General features: G+C 40.7%; 1 long non-coding RNA gene across 1 annotated transcript in view; it reads left to right on the top strand.

Annotated features, from left to right (window-relative positions):
- Positions 1 to 17,557, top strand: part of LOC141803780 (uncharacterized) — a 59,781-nt gene extending 42,224 nt beyond the window's left edge. The window contains exon 3 of the long non-coding RNA XR_012599603.1: positions 17,507 to 17,557. This is a non-coding gene — a long non-coding RNA (uncharacterized LOC141803780). The remainder of the gene's footprint in view (positions 1 to 17,506) is intronic.
- Positions 17,558 to 18,312: the final 755 nt, after the last annotated feature.

Raw genomic sequence — 18,312 nt, 5'->3', positions numbered from 1 at the left:
AAACCCAGTGGATGTCAACATCCTTGTGAAGTCCGTGTCACTCTTTTTCATAATCACATTTAGAGTTTTAATCTGATTAAGCATGTACAATACAAGCTTACCCAATGTGTGGTCTCCTGCCCTAAACTCCCACCCAAATCCTATTATCACCCATTTTAATTACAGGATAATACCTGTGGGATATTGTATCATTATTGTTGCTAATATTATTAATGTACAACTGATTGACACCTGCATCACATGATTTGCTTTTGAGATGCCAGGACAAATATGCAGGCAAAAACGATTGAATTGTATGAATTCCACAGAAGCTTTGGTTGTCAGATATCAGCAGACAGACTGGAGAAGCTTAAATTAAAAGATGACTGTTCTTTTTTTCCACATCATGCTCAAAATGAATCCAGCCTGTACTGACTCTGTTACTTAATGCAGTGTTATCTTAGATTTAAACTGCTGATCTGTAAAGCACTCCACTGTAAATGTCTCAATAAAGGAGCCTCCTGTTATTTTATCCACCGTGTTCAGCCGCGCAGAATCAAACTGTTTCTAATTAGAGTGAGAGCAGGGAGAGGCTGGGAGGTCTGAGGAAACCCAGCCACCGAAGGTGTGAAAGATGAGGACAGATGTTGTGTTGTCTCTGATGGTGAGGTCACTTTGATGGCTTTGACCTCATCACCACGAGTCAGCAGGACTCTCACAGCCAACAGGTCATAAATATATGCCTGGGATCGGGAGGCAGACATTACCATCATAGCGCTGAATGACCTAATGATCTGGCAAGCTAGAGACGGTGTTGTGTGTTGTTTTGCTGTGCCCATACTACCATTCATTCACTATGCAAAAAAGATGCACTGTTCTGGTACCAATCAGCATTTTCCTTCTCACATGTTGGGAAAGATTTACAATAATCCACTCAGATTTAAGTAAGTAAGATGAATATTTACACATGCATGGCTGCAGCAGGGAGTGTTTTTGTACCTTGCACTTATCACAGGGGTCATGCCAACAACAAGTCCTTGACATAATTCTAGCATAATGGCTTAAAATTACAAATTGGCTAACTGAGCACTTAAGTCATTATAAAAATGAGTGGTGGTCTGACCGTGACCCCTTACTCTGTTTGATAAATTGCAAAGACTCATGAAGTAAGAAGCAGTGACACACTGCTCACCGTTGGCAGGAATGCATATTTAAAACACGGTCACTATTACACCACACATCCATTATAAGGAGGTCTGCTAACTGGGAGTAACATCCTCTGCAGAGCTCCAAGATGTTTGAGGAGCACAGGTCTAATGATGATCACAACCACTTTCAAGCCCTTCCTCGTTGTTTTGCAGAATGACTGTATCAGTGATCACGTCCCCAAACAGGTCAGGCAATTCCAGTTGTGAAGCCGCATGGTGGATTTATTAGAACCAGATGGGCTGTGCTGCCTTACAAGCTCGGCTGAGTCGAAAAACACTGGGCTGCTGGCTTCTCCCAGGCCTGCTCTGGGAGAACGGAGAGAGTGGCTGGTCCACCCATTTCCTTTCCTTGCCCTTCCCAGGCATGTCAGAGAAGAGCCAAGCCAAAAAAAATCAGACCTGCAGTGGCTTTTGGACAGGCCAGGACTCGAACAGTGTGGTAATTACGGATGGCAAAGGGGGAAGGTGTGCGGTGGAGAGGAGGGGGGCTGCCAGGCGGAATCATCCTGTGCCAAAGGCTTTAAAAAAGCCACAAAGGAACTAAAAGAAAAATAAACAAACAGATTGCTGAAAAGCTTTTACATTTTTTTTCCTTTCTCTTGACACTGACTTTTAAAGCAGAAGTAGCTGGGTTTTATTCCTTTGAGATGACCAGTGACATGACATCAGACCCATTTGTTCAGAGGTCAGGAAAATGGTGAGAACTGAACCCTCTGCTTCCAAGTCACCTGTTCTAATGTACATAACTCATCTACAAGAGTTACATTCTATCTTTGATACCTTGCTTCTACAAAAAATCTACCCCCCAGCCTCAACGCCTTTCAATTTTTGCCAACGGCAATTTGCACTTGTCCTTAAAACTCTTTTGCTCATGTCCAGCCACCTGTTTTTCATTGGCCAGACAGACTTCTGGTATCCCTCCACATCTCTGAGCTGAGACAGCTGAGCTTAAACCTGCCTGGCAGAAGTACAGTTCACAGTGGTTAAAAGGCCTTTCCTTGCAGTGTGCAAGCCCACTGTTTGCTAATGTAGCCGTCAAAACGGAGAACTCTAAAGTTAGGTTCAAGACAGACTCAAGTTCCTGAGAAGTGGGAGTTTAAGATTCACATTTAGTCAACAAAAGAAAGTTTGCATTTTCCATCATCAAACATTGTAATTGTAGACTTATTCCTAGAGCATCATGACCAGTGTGTTAAAACTGACAGCCCTTGTTTTAACCATAACCAAAGCCTGTCTCTAAACCCAAAAGGATGCCCCTGTGGTTTGTCTGATATTTAGAAATTATTAGTTATTCCGTCAAAGTGAAGCACATCCATTCTTTATTCTGTTCCAAAAACAAGTCTTGTAGTATTTGAGTAAAAATATTTAGTTAGATTGATTTAGATTGATTGGAAGTGGACAAAGGCATGGCCCAACAAGACGCAGCACTCCTGTTCCCTCTGACTTCCCTGCGTGGATCACAAACAGTATTAGGTGTTGCAGAAGACGATTGTACACAGTGATTCACTCCCTCCATTTGGGTGCACAGCATTGCCAAACTTTATTTGCTCATTAAGAGCTTACTTATGATCGTTTACAGGGACTAAAAACGATTCAAAGACATTTCCAAGCTGGTGGAGAAACTTATGAACATGGGTGGATTTCCTGAGGAGAAGCATAAAATAGAGCACAAAACTGGAAAAGCAGCTCAGTATTTGGCGCTTTCTCCTGTTTGTAGTAAAGCAGTGGAATAATCTAACATTACACAATTTTGTTTTGGGTGGCCTTGCATATTCCCCCATGAAAATAAAAACAGACGCTGTTTAGGGAAGGCCCAAACATAATTCATTGCTTGAGGAGAGATTTTTCCTTGCAGCTGCCATATTTTGCCATGACAAGCTCATGTCTCAGAAGGATCATGGAAGAGAAACATTGGCTGGAAGCAGGTTTGATTTACTCCATGAGTTGTTTAAAATGAGTGGGTCTTTTGTTGATTGACACAGATTGAGGAAACAGGTGAGTATGAAGGCCAAATCCTGAAAAACAACTTGTTTCTGAGCCACTGTTTCCTGACATCAAGGGCAGAGGCAAGTCTACAGTTTATGATGGACAGTTTCTTGTGCAAATTAAGACAGGATGGGGAGGACAGTGACAGGAGACTTCATAAGATAAAGTCGATCATTTTTTGTATTTCTTGGCGGTCTTAGAGAAAAAGTATCTTTAAGTATCTCCAACAATCCATTTGAAAAGAATCAATCTACAGTGCCCTGTCATTTTTGTAGCCCATGGTTTGAGACAAGCTTGTTTAACCATTTCTACTTGGACATCCACTGTCTGTACTTACAAAAAGCAAACAAATCACACACTACTCCCTGATGAACATGAACATCACCTCTCCTGAAGGCTGGCGTGAGCACTCCTGTTAGAGCAACAGCAGCCGCTTGATGTGGTTGGTCATTTCCTCTGAGCTGGCCGTACTTCAGCATAGGGGGGAGGTTCGAGGAGTGTGGGAAAAACCAGTGCGAAAGAGAAGAAAGGAAGTGTGTATTTATCTCTGTTGGTGGGGCATGATTCCCACTTTGATCTGTCTGCAGACCAGCTCCTGGACTGCTGTGCAGGCAGCAGAGGCCACTGTGTCACCCCTATGTGGTCTATATAGATGCTTGGACCACACCTGTATGTATGTAAAGGGATAACACTGCTTGATTTTGTGGAGTAGGGAAAAGGAGCATACAAAATCATGAAGCTTTGAGAGTTGTTGTTGTGCTGTGAATGATTATCACATCATGTAAAATAATCAGCATACTCTAGGGCAGCAAGTTTGGGTCTGCAGAGCAGGGGGAGCTGCATCTCCAGAAACTTTGGCTGTTTTCGGATTATTGATAATTAACAACATTGGCACTGAATAAAATCATGGTTTAACATTTTGTTGAACACATCTCAGTGTACAGCCCAGCAACTTTTCTTGCAGCTGTGGCTAAACTCAAGTTTTACACCCCTGGTAAAATAACTAAATCAATTGAAAAAAAAAAAAACTGTAAGAAAATAGTGAATATAATTCTGTGTGGATGGACTTATTTATCCTAGACCAGGGGTCACCAGTCTTTCTTAGAACGAGGGCTACCTCGCGGGAAATGAGTGGCACGAAGGGCTACTTGTCTGAAACAGACATCCTGAACAACATTGCACAGATCACTTTTCACTAACACTAATCATAGTAGAAGTGGTAATACTATGTGAAAGTCAATGTTAATTATTTCACAATTATTATTAATGAATTACACAACAAAAATGGTAGGAAGTAGCTCCAGTGTGACCAGTGCTGTTATTTGGAACATGTCTCGCGGGCACCGTATGTAGTTCTTGGGGGCGCCCAGGTGCCCACAGGTACTGCATTGGTGACCCCTGTCCTAGACAGTAACCCCCCCCACACACACACACACACCAAAAATGATCTTGTTTTTTATTTCCTTATTTCTCATTTGTTTCACACCCCAGCTACCTTAGCTAAGCAGGTGGATAACAGTTTCCCCAAGAAAACTCTCATTCAGGATTTTCTGTTTATAGTTTTACTGAAGAACTGAACACATAAGGAAAAGAACATTACGCTCACACAAAAAATTCCTGTTCAATACATACAACATGTTACACATCTCCTAATATACCAAAAGCAATATGGAAAAAAAAATAGCTGTAGCTTGGTGCTCCTTTGGTGCCAAGCATATAAATGTAACGTAAATTACATTTATACTAATAGACATATCCAGACTCACTGACCAATTTTGAATTTATTGTAAACTTTTTGTTAGTGCAATAAAATGCGTTTTTTTATTTATTTATTTATTTTTAATTTAAAATATTTATTTTACTTCACATTCTTACATTACTTCCGTCTGACAGTGGAGGTCCTCACGTCACTTACTTAAAATGGCTCCTTTGATAGTAAAGGTTGCTGACCCCTGCATTTAGGTGATACTGTTGCAAACGACAATGGTCTTAGACTTCCATTTAAGATAGTTATGGCCCTAAATCTGCAGCTTTTTGGATTTGCAGACACTTCAAGTCGAGGAAAACTGACCAATGTAGGAGTGCTAAAAACTGCTGTTCCATGAGTGGCCACTTGAGGCTGTCTCCGAAAGTGAGTCAGTCCCCACTGAACCCCATATTAGAATGTGCAACAGTGCAGCAGAAGACAACTCTTTCCCTGCCTTATAAAAAACAAAAAAATGAAATAAGTATTTTTCATATTTAAGACAACCACATAGGTTAGTAAGTTTTTCCATTTCGTTTGCCAGGTTATGACAAAATTACACACATTACATTACTGTGATTGCATTATGGTTGCATTTATGTTCATAGAAAAAGAGTGAATTCACCATGGTTTGCTGTGAGGTGTACTGCTTGAGTTAAAGTGGAAAAATCAACATTGTGGGTTAATTTTTGTAAGTGAAAGTCTAAAACTTTAACATGCATTAATGTCTCATTCAGAGCCTGAAAGAGATTACTAAGAAGCAGGTAACATCAAGGTGGCCTTGGCTTATTTTCTGAACAGTCTATAGTCCTGAAACATACCTGCTCATGTTACTGTTTTGTTCAGTGTAATGACAACTTCATCCAAATCAAGTATCATACATAAATGATCTCTCATCAACAGCAATCAAAGGATTTGAACATTATTAATGACAAGGCCGAATCTGTTCAGCACCAGTGAATCGTGAAGGCATTTTCCATTGAGGAGATCTACACTATAGCATATGATATCACAAGGTTCAGTCTCCATCATAGCCATCCATCTTCAATCTTAGTCACTGAGCAAACAACCCTTTATTTACTCTTCTCCTTCAGACAGGAGTGGCTGATTGAATGATCCATTTTCCATTGTCTAGAAATTGCAGATTTAATTAAAGCACAAGCTTCATGTCAACACCTCCCCCAGAGTACAGAATGAGATAATGTAGTTTTTTCATGTCATTGTGTCTTCAATCTGTAGGCGACCCATGCTTAAGTCTACATCCAAGGTGGTTTTCCAAACAGTGGTTCCTCGCCAGGAAGTGTGTTTCCCAGAGTTCAATTGCATCCAATGTTTGGAAATCCTCTCCTTGTGCATGTATATCTTTACTCAGGATTTCCAGCTGTGGGTACACCCAGACCCTCTCCACCTTCTTCTGTGTGCATACAGAGGAAGTCGGTCAGCAAGAGTGCAAGTGGCACATTGTTGTGAATGGTGGCCTTAGAGCAGATTAGCTGCTCCTGTGTCTATCTGGTGCTGACAGTTCACACGGGCCGTTTTTTCCACTGGCCCTGGGCGTATCAACACTCTGTTTCCCTTCTCAGAGGCTCTATCTCCCAGCCCCAGGGCTAAAAATGTGAAGGAGGTCTATATTCACGGCTGAAGACACAGACAGCTGAAAAAAGAAGAATATAAAGTGAAATTAGTCAATTTCAAAGGATGACATTTGATAGGTTTTATTTCATCATCAACACAAGTACAGAGAAAAACATACATTAAGATATTAATAAATGATTCAAAATGCGGCTTTTTTATGAACATTAAAGCTTAAACACCTGAAAAGTAACAATTAAAGAGCAGAGGGATGATGAAAAGAGATGCTACAGTTGGTGCGCTACGTCAGCAATCCACTATGAGATGTGTCTAATCATTGTCGATGAGCTGTTTATCTGTACAATCATGACTGGACTTTACTTCCTTCTAGTTCATTCACCTGCAGATAACGTGTAATCTAATTATCTCTGAGGATGATGGGTAAATTAAGTGCAGCTTTGAATTAAAGGTGGAATTCAACAGATACGACTTCAAGAGGGTCTTTGTGGCACTCTTGTAAACATACAAAGTTTGTGTATACATGTAGTATTACTCACCAAAATACAAAGTGTTTCTTTAAGTTGTAACAAATGTGATGATTTCATCTCCTTCCTCTTAAAACATCTGAAGCCGGCGTTGTGTTCTGCCATGTTCTCTTGCTAACAAGCTTTTCTTTCCTGCCTTGGCTGGCAGATCGCTGTGGTCCTTTTTGCTGCCTGGTGAAAGTTGAAGGATGGGAACCCATTGCTCTATTTGGGATGTGAGGAGCCCCAAACCTTTAGGAAAGACGGTCATAGCTGGGTTTGTGGTGATGGTCCGTGCTGACCATCATCAATGCAAGATCTTTGTGAAAAATTAATGCAACACTGGATGGAAATAAATCTTGTGATCTTGCAGATGTTTATCGACACAATGCCACAGCGAATGCATGGCATGATCAAAGCTAAAGGCGGTCCAACAAAATGTTAGATTGTGTAACTTTTTTTTTTTTGGTAGCGTCTTTTTTTGGCAGTGTATTTAGCACAGCTGGCAGCCCGGTGCCCAACCTTTTTTCATGGTATTGGTGAAGGCTGCCGATACTCAAGGCAAAAAAATCTTGCATCAAGCAAGTCTTCCTTGCCAGTAGTTGCCGCTACTTGCTGCAGTTTAACACCATGGCAAATATGTTGCTAATCAGGTCCTGTTCAGACAACATGAATGAACAAGGGAGAAGAAAAGAAAAAAACCCATAAACTCTCAGAGTTGTAAGTTTTATTTTGCACTTTTGCTAATTAAAAAAAAAATTGTAAACTTAGAAAGAGTTGTTTGTGTTTTATCTTGGACTTAATGGCAGAGTGATTGCGCTGTCTTCCATCAAACTTGATCAAAATGATGTCTCACTGTGAATTCAAATTGAATGTATCAAAAGTACTAGTAGTATCGGTTCTCAGTATCGGTGAGTACTCCAGAGGGAATAGTCGTACTGGTATCGGTCTGAAAAAAAAGAGGAATTGAACATCCTTATGTTTTGGTAGACAAACACTGTGAGCCTCTTTAAACTCTGAACCTGTGTCCCCTTGCTAATTCAGTCATTTAATGGCACTTCATAATGTCAAACAAACATTGCGAAAGAGGCTTAATTTGTTTCCGCTGCTTGTCACATCAGAGATGGAAACCATTTACATGGTGTCATTAAGACAACGGAATTTATACTCATTGACTCATTTCTGGCAAAAGTTGGCCACCATGTGTCTACTGCGGTTATTTGAGGTCAAACACATGCTTCGGTAAGCATCCTGTGTCTTCTTAACAAGCACCATCCTGACTCTCACCCCTGACTGACTCGTACTTCTTCGACACCGGCCACCCATTAGAGCAGCCATTTGCTTCGTTATCTTTATTAATGAGTTCTTTCCCTCTCTGTCACATCACAGTTTTCTGTAAAGGATCTGGTCATTAGGAGCTCAAAGTGTGGGGCTCCATCTGGACTTTCTCACTCAGAGGACTGTCAGTCCTTTGAGGCTGCCGAGGCTCCAGCAAACTTTCAACAGTGCTCTCCAACCAGGTCCCCGTAATGTGGAATATGGGGCTCGGAGAGACAGAAAGTCTGTGGGTTGTAACTCTCCGTAGATGGCTCACAGGAAAAAGTAGTCATATTATTTGGAAAAGCCTTGAAGGGGAAAATTAATGAATATTCGGGGTGGATGTAGGGGACAGAAACAGGCGAAGAGAATTCATCACAATGGAATGAACTTCTTGTAAGAATTGCTTAAGCATGAAAATATGCAACATGCCCCTCCAGCTTTTAATTATTAAGACATATCAGATGGCAAATCACTCAAATAAAAGTGAACCCATTTGTTACTGATTAGCATAAATAAATGAGATGTAAATGTTAACGTTAGGGGCCTTGGTGATGATGGAGGGCTGCAAGATTTCCATTCACAGTCATGCACTGTAATGTCATCACTTTGAGAGGATTTCACTGCCCCCCTGTAGGTTAACAGTCCCACAAAGCTTTGCAGCCCAGGTTCACGCACCTGACGTCACGTGCTGGGGTGGGAGCAGGGTCTTTAATATAGCGTGGTGAGGGTGTGGTGCTGTGAGCGGGGAGACTATTAAACTGTCACCACTCTATTTGTGTGGTGGGACTACAGAGGGTTTCCTCTCGTCCCCTGTAGCTCTGCTAATGATGAGATTTGAGGTTAGTCTGCCGCTTTGCTGCGTTTGTAATCAAAACTCAAGATTGCATTTGCAGCTACTGTTGAGCCGCAGCAAGTATGTGCATGTGGAGGTAAAGCAGGCGGGCACATGTTGCTTTTGTGTGTGTGTGCGTGTGTGTGCGTGTGCTGGAGGTCAGGGAGGGCAGAGGCTGCATACAGTAAGTCTATAAGAGCAAACTTTTTTGTTGTCTGATTGTAAATCTACAAGTCTTTAATAAAGAAGAATTATAGTCCTTTGCAAAGAACAATTAAAACAGATTGAGCATAATTGGCAGGTTTGTCTGCACCATAACACCGGCATCTCTGTTACACGCTGTGCTGATCGGTTACTATAGCAGCAAATGTTTTCCTGCTAATCACTGTCAACTTACAGTTTACAGCTCACACAAATAAAGGGTTTCACTGCAAAGTGCGCTGCTGCTCTTATTACCATCTTATTTTAAGACCTGGGTGTTGTAGTCTAACCTTTCATTTTGTCACATGGAAGGAAATATCGGTTTAATTATGAAATGAAACATTTTCCGAGCCGTGCCTTTACAAGAGGAATCGTCGAGGTGGGTAGAGATCAAAGCCAAATGAACAATCTATGAAAAATGACGTCGGTGCAGCTTTTGGGGATGCATTTCAACCTCAGGCAGTTTAGTCTGAGCACAGAAAAATGCACTTAATCATCCTCCTCTTACAGGAAGTCAAATTAGCTGCTGAGAGTATAAAACGAGTTGACCTTAAACACATGGCTTTCACCCTGTTTGCCTGTTTGGATGTGTTGCAGGAGCGCGACTGCATAGCAACTGAACAGGAAGATACAGTAGCACCACCTTGTGTTGTGGCACAGTCAGAGGTTAAAGGTCTACAAAAACCCTTTAAGTATAACTATCCAACATAAAAAATAAATAAAACAAAGCAGTAAAATTAAACTGAAAAAAAAATCAGCAATCCAAGGCAACAAATAAAACCAAACATGTGCCGCACAATTTCGTGACACTTCTCTATGAGGCGGCATTTGCTCAGGAGACCTTCTCCGTCAGCCTATGACGAAGCTGGGCGGTGTGAGGGCATCCCCTTGGCCTTTATGTCTTACGCACAGAGACGAGCAGAATGGCTTGTGTTGGCTCTTCCTCCAGCCAAACCCAGCCAGACACTGAGTTGTTCTGGCATAATTAAAACCTGCTGCAGATGTCTGAAGTATTACCTCACTGCAAAGAACACGGCTTCCCCAGTTAGCAGCCCCAGCTGGCTGGACCTGGATCCTGTTCCACTACTGATCAATGGGGAGCTCCCTGCACTTCCAGTCACCGCTGGTGCAATATATCGAGTGAATCGAGCATGAGGGGGATGAGGGGGAAGTTATTCCTCTGTAAAATGCTTTGCTGAGTGGGAACTGGTTTCTTCACATTTTTTGTAATAAGAAATTCAGTATTTCCAGATTTCTCTGAGCGTGAGATGTTTTAAACATCGTCTGCAAGAAACTTTAAACACTTATGTGAAACCTTCCACACCCAGTGAGAATTTTGTCTTCTGAACTTCTGAACCATCTAACTAAAACTTGAGCACTCAGAGACATTATAGTTAAACATTTATATTTCTCACTTTTAGGCAATTTGACTTATTATATCTGGTGTTGTGGTCAAATAAAACCATTTGTAACAAGGTAGTCTGACTTTACAGATTAATCACAGGAAGACAATGACAATTGGATCTATTATAATGAGTTTACTGTACAGTTTTTGAAAAACTTTATTTCAAAGTTGGATCAAATTGTTCAAGAAGAGGGCCAATCTCACTAGAGCTTCACCTATTGAATGACGACAAATAAAGTGGATGAAAATGAAGCAATGATTGGGAAGAAATTGTCGGGTGTCACCCAGCAGACGGAAGTTGTTGTTGTGACTTCTTGTATCGTAAGACTCTGATGTAAATCTGATTTAAAGGTATAATACCGTTCCAAATAGTGCATTCTGGGAATATTAACACTTGCTAATGGCCCCAATGGCAAAATGTCCCCAATTAAAGTAATTGACAGTTTATAGCTAAGGATCATGGGAAAATTTGGGTTTTATGCAAATATCGCATCACAGTTCAGGAGCACACACAGATGTTGAAGCAGAAGCTTTCTGTCTTCACAGTGCAAGCTAGCCAACAGATCTACAACATATACTGTCTTACTTAATATAAAAAAAATTATTGTCTTGAATACCACAAGTAAAATACTTCAAACACAGCATCTGCCGCAAATTATGGCACATTTAGATCACAATAAATTACTGTATTTCTACAGTCAGAGTATACAGTAGACCACTGGTGAAACTGCTGCCTGTGAAATGCTGCAATTATACATATAAAAAGCAATATACAGTGAATTCAATTCCAATAACTTATAAGGATAGACCGATTGTCGGCCAGGTTGATTAACGGGGCCGATATTTGGCATTTTGGGGGATATCGGTATCAGCCTTTTTTTTTAATCCTACGGCTGATATGAAACCCATACAAAACTGTGTCGTTTTGGCTCTGATGCTTCTCTGCACAGAATTTCTCCCTGTCTACAATATGGAAACCCTAGATGGTGTTTAAAATCAGTCATGTAAAGCCAAACAGAAAATTAATTCAGCTCTATTACAGTAGGTTTTTATTAAACTTTGGAAAACGTGCTGCTAATTATGGGAGCTGTTCAATAAACATAAGCTTGAAGGCATTTGATTTGATTACTGTATTTTTTACTGTAAGGATTAGGGCTGCACGATATTGGATTTTTGCCAATATCCGATATGCCGATATATCGAAACCCCTTTTGGCAGATACTGATACCGATAATCACAAGTTTGTTTTTTTCACTGTAAAGAAAGCTAAGTCTATCCTGTACTGGAATTTATATGTTACTCTTATTGTGACGGTCTTATTTGTTTAAGAAACACACATAAAACAAGACAAAAATCATTTGATTTTACCATAAATAAGAAATGTATTGTTTTTTCGAACTCAAGACATTCAGTATTGAAATACAGAAAAATAATTTCTTTAGATCACATGAACTGTAAATGTACAATGCATTTTTAAACATAACCAAGTTGCATTTGATTATTTTAGAGCTACTGTAACAACCTGGTGACAGACACAGAGCTCTGCAGTGCAAATAAATGAGGTGCTACATTTTATTTAAGGAGCTTATTTTTCAGATGGAAAATAATAAAAATCCTAACTGAATAGCACATTATCGGCTGTGACTATCGGCAGAAATTTTCATATCTGCTGATACCGATAAATGTGTTTTTAAGCTTTTATCAGCCGATACTGATATTGTGCCGATAATATTGTTCATCCCTAGTAAGGATACTGTAAAATTACAGTGAATTATTGAACCTTTACAGTGAAAGTCACAGAAGAACTGTTGGGATTGGATCTATAAAGACTTCACTCTGATGATCATCCAGAGAAAACTGTATTTCAACACAGATGAAGTTTATCGATAATGGGAACATGGCTCTTCTCCTTTTCTAGAGTTGAAAATGTGTTCACACAAATAAAGGTAGGTCAGTAAAGTGAGTGTATTCTGCACAGGTTGAGAGAAGAAAAACGTTTTCCACTACTGTTCAGTGAGTTCTTCGTTAATAAATGAGTTACTGCAGCTCTTATATCACACCGGGCCTTGTGCTGTCATAGCACAGGCATTATAATATCTATGCACACTTCTTCCCCAATGGCGAAGAATAAGCAGAATCTCAGAGTTTAAGCCTGTGAGGGACAGCTTGGGGATCAAGGCTGTCTCCAAGGCCTCCTAACTGCCTGAATCTAAACTTAAGGTCGTTCCTCTACTGCTTGACCAATTACCCACAAGCACAGCTCTGCACAATCTCAGCCAGGCGCTTTGGCTGAATTGTTCCAGGACGTTCTCCTGTGGGTTTTCTTTGGAAAAATATGGGCTGCTATCTACTGACATTTTTTCATCAACTCACTGGTACAGGGGGGACACAAGTGACTGATTTTGCCCTTGATAGTTGCAGTAAATGGCTCATAGACGGTACAACTGCAGTGAGAATTATTTTTTAACTTCTCTTTCCTTTGCAATCACTTAAGGGACCTTCTGTGACACATCACTGCAATGGAGTATTTAAAAGACATTTTAATAATTTCCATATCTCAAAGGAAACGCGTAATTACTGCCCAATATGAGCTGGATGTCAATGACACCACGTCTCGGATCCTAAAAGCACTCATCTCCCTGAGAACATATTTGTAGACGCAGTCCGAGGGTGAGTCATGTCATGACTCGTCTGTATGTGTGCTCCATAACCTCTGGTCCCTGCAGAGAATCTCATTACAGGGAAAATGGTGGTAATTGTTTTCAGTGATGAGAGGAGGAAACAAGATTTGTCAAAGCACAGACGGACACAGTGCTGGAAAATACATGGAAAGGAACTGAAATGAATAACCAGACATGACGGAACAAGGCTACAGCTGATAGAAGAAGTTTTACAGAATAGGGCTGACTTTTATTTATCATTTATTTATTTATTTATTTATTAGCATTTTGTACTGTTTTGATTGCAACAGCCACTTTGAGTTCTACTGTATCTCTCTCATTCATGCTTTTTTTTGTTAAAAAAGAAAAAAAAAAAGAAAACTACTTTTTTCCACGAACTGTATTTGTTAGCTAACATGCTAAGTATCCAGATACATCCCGAGTGGACTATGTTGCGCCCCATGAGGTTTGCCCTTGCGTGGACCGCCCAGGTTTGAATCCAGTCTGTGTCCTCTTTCCTGCATGTCGCTGCCCATTCTCACTCTGTTTCCTGTTCTAGCCGCTGTACAATCTTCTCTGATTAAAGGCATGAAAGCTCAAAAAATAACTTAAAAACAAAAAACACAAGAAAACTGTTAGCACAGTCGCTAAGTAGAGAATGTGAAATTGCTGTTTACCTTGTTGTCCTCTTTCAAGAGTTGCTCTTGTAACAAGTATTTCAGGAGTTCCTTGCTTTCTAGGGTTAAGCTAATAAGCTAGCAGGCTAGACTGTTCACATACAGTAAAAATAAGCAGAGGCAGATTCTTTTTGTGCAGTATGTGCTTGTGTGAGACCACATTCATTGCAGTTTTCTTAAAAAAGTTAATTTCTGCCTCTTTTTCATTTTCAAAATGTACATGCTCTGTTTCTATTGAGAGCCCCCAGACAGAGCGTGTCCGTTTTGATTTATGGAGAGGAAATACTTGTGCTCTCCTTGCGGGTGGGCCTGTAAAACCCATGTCCCCCCTGGCTCTGGTGTGGTGGCCTTGTGTAAGCTGCAGCGTAAGCCCAAATCACAAGAGGTCGTCACCTCCAATAGTCAGTTGCAAGTCTTGAATTACATTTTGGTCACTGTAGAGGAATAATCCCAGATGTAGTTTTAGTTTGAGAGCTGAACCAGAGAGAAGATACTTGATCACCCCCAAACAGTCTACAGAGGAAGGGCTGTGCAGAGTGAATCCCTCGAGTACCTGGCTGTGATTCAAGAAAAAATACAAATCTGCAGCCACTCCAAATGAAGTGCAAGACAATGAGCATACAGTATTGACTTGTTATTAGGGTGTAATGTGTGAACTGACATATGAGGGGGAATAATAAAAGCAGACATGGTGTCATAGTTGAACACTTATTTACTGCTTCTCTGCTCCTCAGTACCTTTTCAATGGACTGTAAAAATGCAGGATGTGTCCCATGAATTCACGTAATCGATGGTGGTTATTACCTCCCCACGGACCTCAGAGAGAATGTATTGAGAGCAGGTGTGCTCACATAAAAACCATACCAAAATAATAGCATATGAATTTGCAAAATGAAGAGATTTAATAACTTGACTCGACACCTGGAATTCTTTCTTTGTGTAATAAAACCTCGCAGTGGGCATATGAAACTGAAGCAAAAGCCAAAGAGGTTAATCTGGGTCTATAGCCATGAAGAGAAATATTATCGTAAAGTGGTCCAGGACAGTCCAGATATCGTGCGAGTCGACAAGACATTCTTTGGGTCCAATTTACTACTTGCGCAAAGCTGTGACATCTTTGTTGGCCCACTTGTCGTGGAGTCATGATGTAATTCCGATTAGGTGGTTGGTTTTGGTATCACCTCAGCGTGATGTTCTCATGTCGTCATTGAGTGGTGTGTCTCTCTGCTCCAACGATTGCAGACCCTGATGGCCCTCTCTGCTTCACAACTATCTTCCTGACCAACACAAATTTGACTCATCCTCTCAAAGGTCCGTCAAAATCTCTCTGGAAAATGAGTTGTGAGAACTGAAGTAATAAATCCAAAGTCTAACACCGAGAGAAACGTTACACCACTATAAATCAAGTTAAGGAACTTGACAACAATGGGTGTGAGCACGTAAGTGACCCACCAAAAGTCCAGTCTTTCTCTCTCTGGAGTTTCATAAGAATGAAATAATGCACACTGTATTACATACAGTATGTTGACTGTAATGCAATGTTAGCAAACTGAACTTTAAATCCTGTTTTACCATCTGCTGCTTCTTAAGAAAATTACACAAATAATCAAGGCAGATTGAATAATGAATAAAACAATCAAATATTCCACTTTTTTTCCCTACAGGCCATTCTGCTTGACAAAATCCTCCATAGTGAGTCCATGCTGTAACCAAAGCCCAAAACCAACTTTTCATTAAATACATAAAGTAAAAACTGAGGTTAGAACATCAGCAGTTGAAATTATTTCTTTGTGGTCAAACTTTGCTACCTTAGGTTGGAAAAAGAAGACACATTCAATAACACAGCTGCAGAAGTTGCTGGTGTTTCAGTGTAAATTGTGGCCCTGTTCAATGGTGACTCTCAGCCGACCATTAATGACACATTCCGCTGAGAGTCGCCAGTTTGCATGGTCACTTTTAACTCTAAAACACCGGTACCTCTGTAATAATAAGAACTTGATAGAAGTTGACTCCATGGTTAAGTATCGTTTCTAACAACTGACCACAAAACAATCTGACATTTTTATGCTGCTTACAGCTTTAACTTAGTGTTTAAAGAACGCTAACTTGTCTGAATCAAACAGCAACCTCTGACCTAAGAATATGAGATAATGCAGAAGTGCTAAAATCTGCTGTTTTCTTAGTGTCCGTTTGAGGATGTCGCATACACACCAAGCCAAAAAAAGCCATTGTCAAAGCAGAAATTAACCTATTTACAGCCTGGTTGTAAAAACGTCGCCTGTTTGAGTCGCTAACTTTACTATCAGCACACTCTGTATGGGAGGTGAATTTTTTTCTAACTCAGACGTTCAAAGGATATTAAGATTGCTAGCTTGCCCAAACAGAGGCACGGCTGAGGTCACGTGACCGAGAGGCACCCTATAGTTGTATGCGAAGCCCTTGCGACTACCAATATGGCCACTATAGTCGATGTGCTTCATTTTCTGTTTCAGAAACAGATGTCGGGGGGACTAAGTCCATGTTTTATACAGTCTGTGGTCTGGAATGGAGCCAAACGCTGCTTCCGTTGCCAAAATGCACATTTTTGATGACATCTACTGTAGATTGGTCTATAAGGCATCAGATTTTAAATCAAAGTGCTGCACTTAAATTATTTAAGTTTATTCAATATGCAATTCCATTATGTCACCACACTTATTTTTAGATATGACACAGTAATATTTTTTTGCAGTCCCGGGAAGGTATTTGCAACCGTATTAGTGAGTGTTTTCTATGCTGATTGGTGGGGAAAAAGTAGATTGTACACATGAGAAGCAATCTAAAGTTGTGTTAAATTTAGTGCCATTTATTATTTTAGATGATGATAACACAAAAATTCAACAATTCTATAACTACAGCTGCAGTAACTGTTTTCTTACTGGTCCGCTTAGGTAAATGCTTGTAATAACATTATGGCACTTAGAGCACAGCATGAACTAAATGTCAGCCAGCTGTTTTATTAAACAGGAAATCCTCATTATATGTGTCCCTGTTTGCAGACTTAAGCAATATTTAATGAGTTAGCCCTCTAATTTGGAGATTAAAGCTCCCCACTAATTACAGAACTCCACAGTAACTCACAGTAACTCACAGTTGTCCCTGTAGTCTTAAAAACCACAGAGGAGGAGAGGAGGACGGAGAGTGACGCACTTTGTTGTATATTTAGACCCGGTGATTCCACCTCTCTTCCACCAGAATGGAAGGAATGTGGCGATAGATCCACCCCACACGTACACCAGCAGGAGAATAACACAGATGAAGTCAATGCAATGTGTATTTAATGTGCTTTTCTTTATAGTCAACAGACATTTGTAAAGAAGAGGAACAGAAACTGACATAACTTTCTGTTTTCCCTCTAGTGGCAGCTGAATATCTACAGAAGCCCTCAGAGGCAGGTGAGAAAAATATCTTATTGTTTATTTTTCAGAGTTATGTCACACCTGTAGCTTGTTAGATAAATTTTTTTTGTTCTTCATGCCCTGATGGACCTAAACATCCTCACAGGGGATAACTAGTCTTAGCCAAGTAACCTACCAACAAGTTAAGTCATGGATTGCCTTGAAGAAGTGAGGTGGTCAAATGGCAGGTTAGCATATTCATCATAAGACGCAAGGAGTACACCAGAATCGTGTCCGTTCCATCTCCACTTTGTAGCATGTTGACTTCATGTTCTCTGAAAGCTCCAACCTGCTGGAGCTGGGATGCAGCTGGAACACGACAGAGTAGAGCTCGTGCGAATTGACACATTGACTTGAATAGAAACCTATCAGGTCTAATGCTATGATAAAGCAGCAACAGACCAGAGACTTATGTGGTGTATTTTGGCTGTAGTGGACACTGATCACGCACATCAAACAAAGTTTACACACTTGTGCGCCAAAAGCCAAGAAATTTTGTTTAAGTATGAGACCAGGGCCCTGTTCTACGAAGCAGGATTACTGCCTGGAGAGGTAGCTTTGAGGATAGGTTCCGGATTCCCTGTTCGACGACACGGGATCACTCCTCAGCGAGGCGAGTCTCCATGGCAACGTACGCTGAACGGCTAACCTGCACCGGGGCAGGTTAGGTTCCAGATTGAACTCGCGGACTATAAAAACCCCGCCCACTGACCAATGAGCCCTCACGAAAAAATGGCTTGTCCGTTTCAGAGGATCCTGTGGACATC

This window comes from Halichoeres trimaculatus, unplaced genomic scaffold, assembly GCF_033239565.1.
Source record: "Halichoeres trimaculatus isolate MK-OKI-2021-1 unplaced genomic scaffold, fHalTri1.1 fHalTri1_scaffold_15, whole genome shotgun sequence".
Lineage (NCBI taxonomy): Eukaryota > Metazoa > Chordata > Actinopteri > Labriformes > Labridae > Halichoeres > Halichoeres trimaculatus.
The sequence above is the reverse complement of the archived record's forward strand: the minus strand, read 5'-3'. Positions and strand labels throughout refer to the sequence as shown.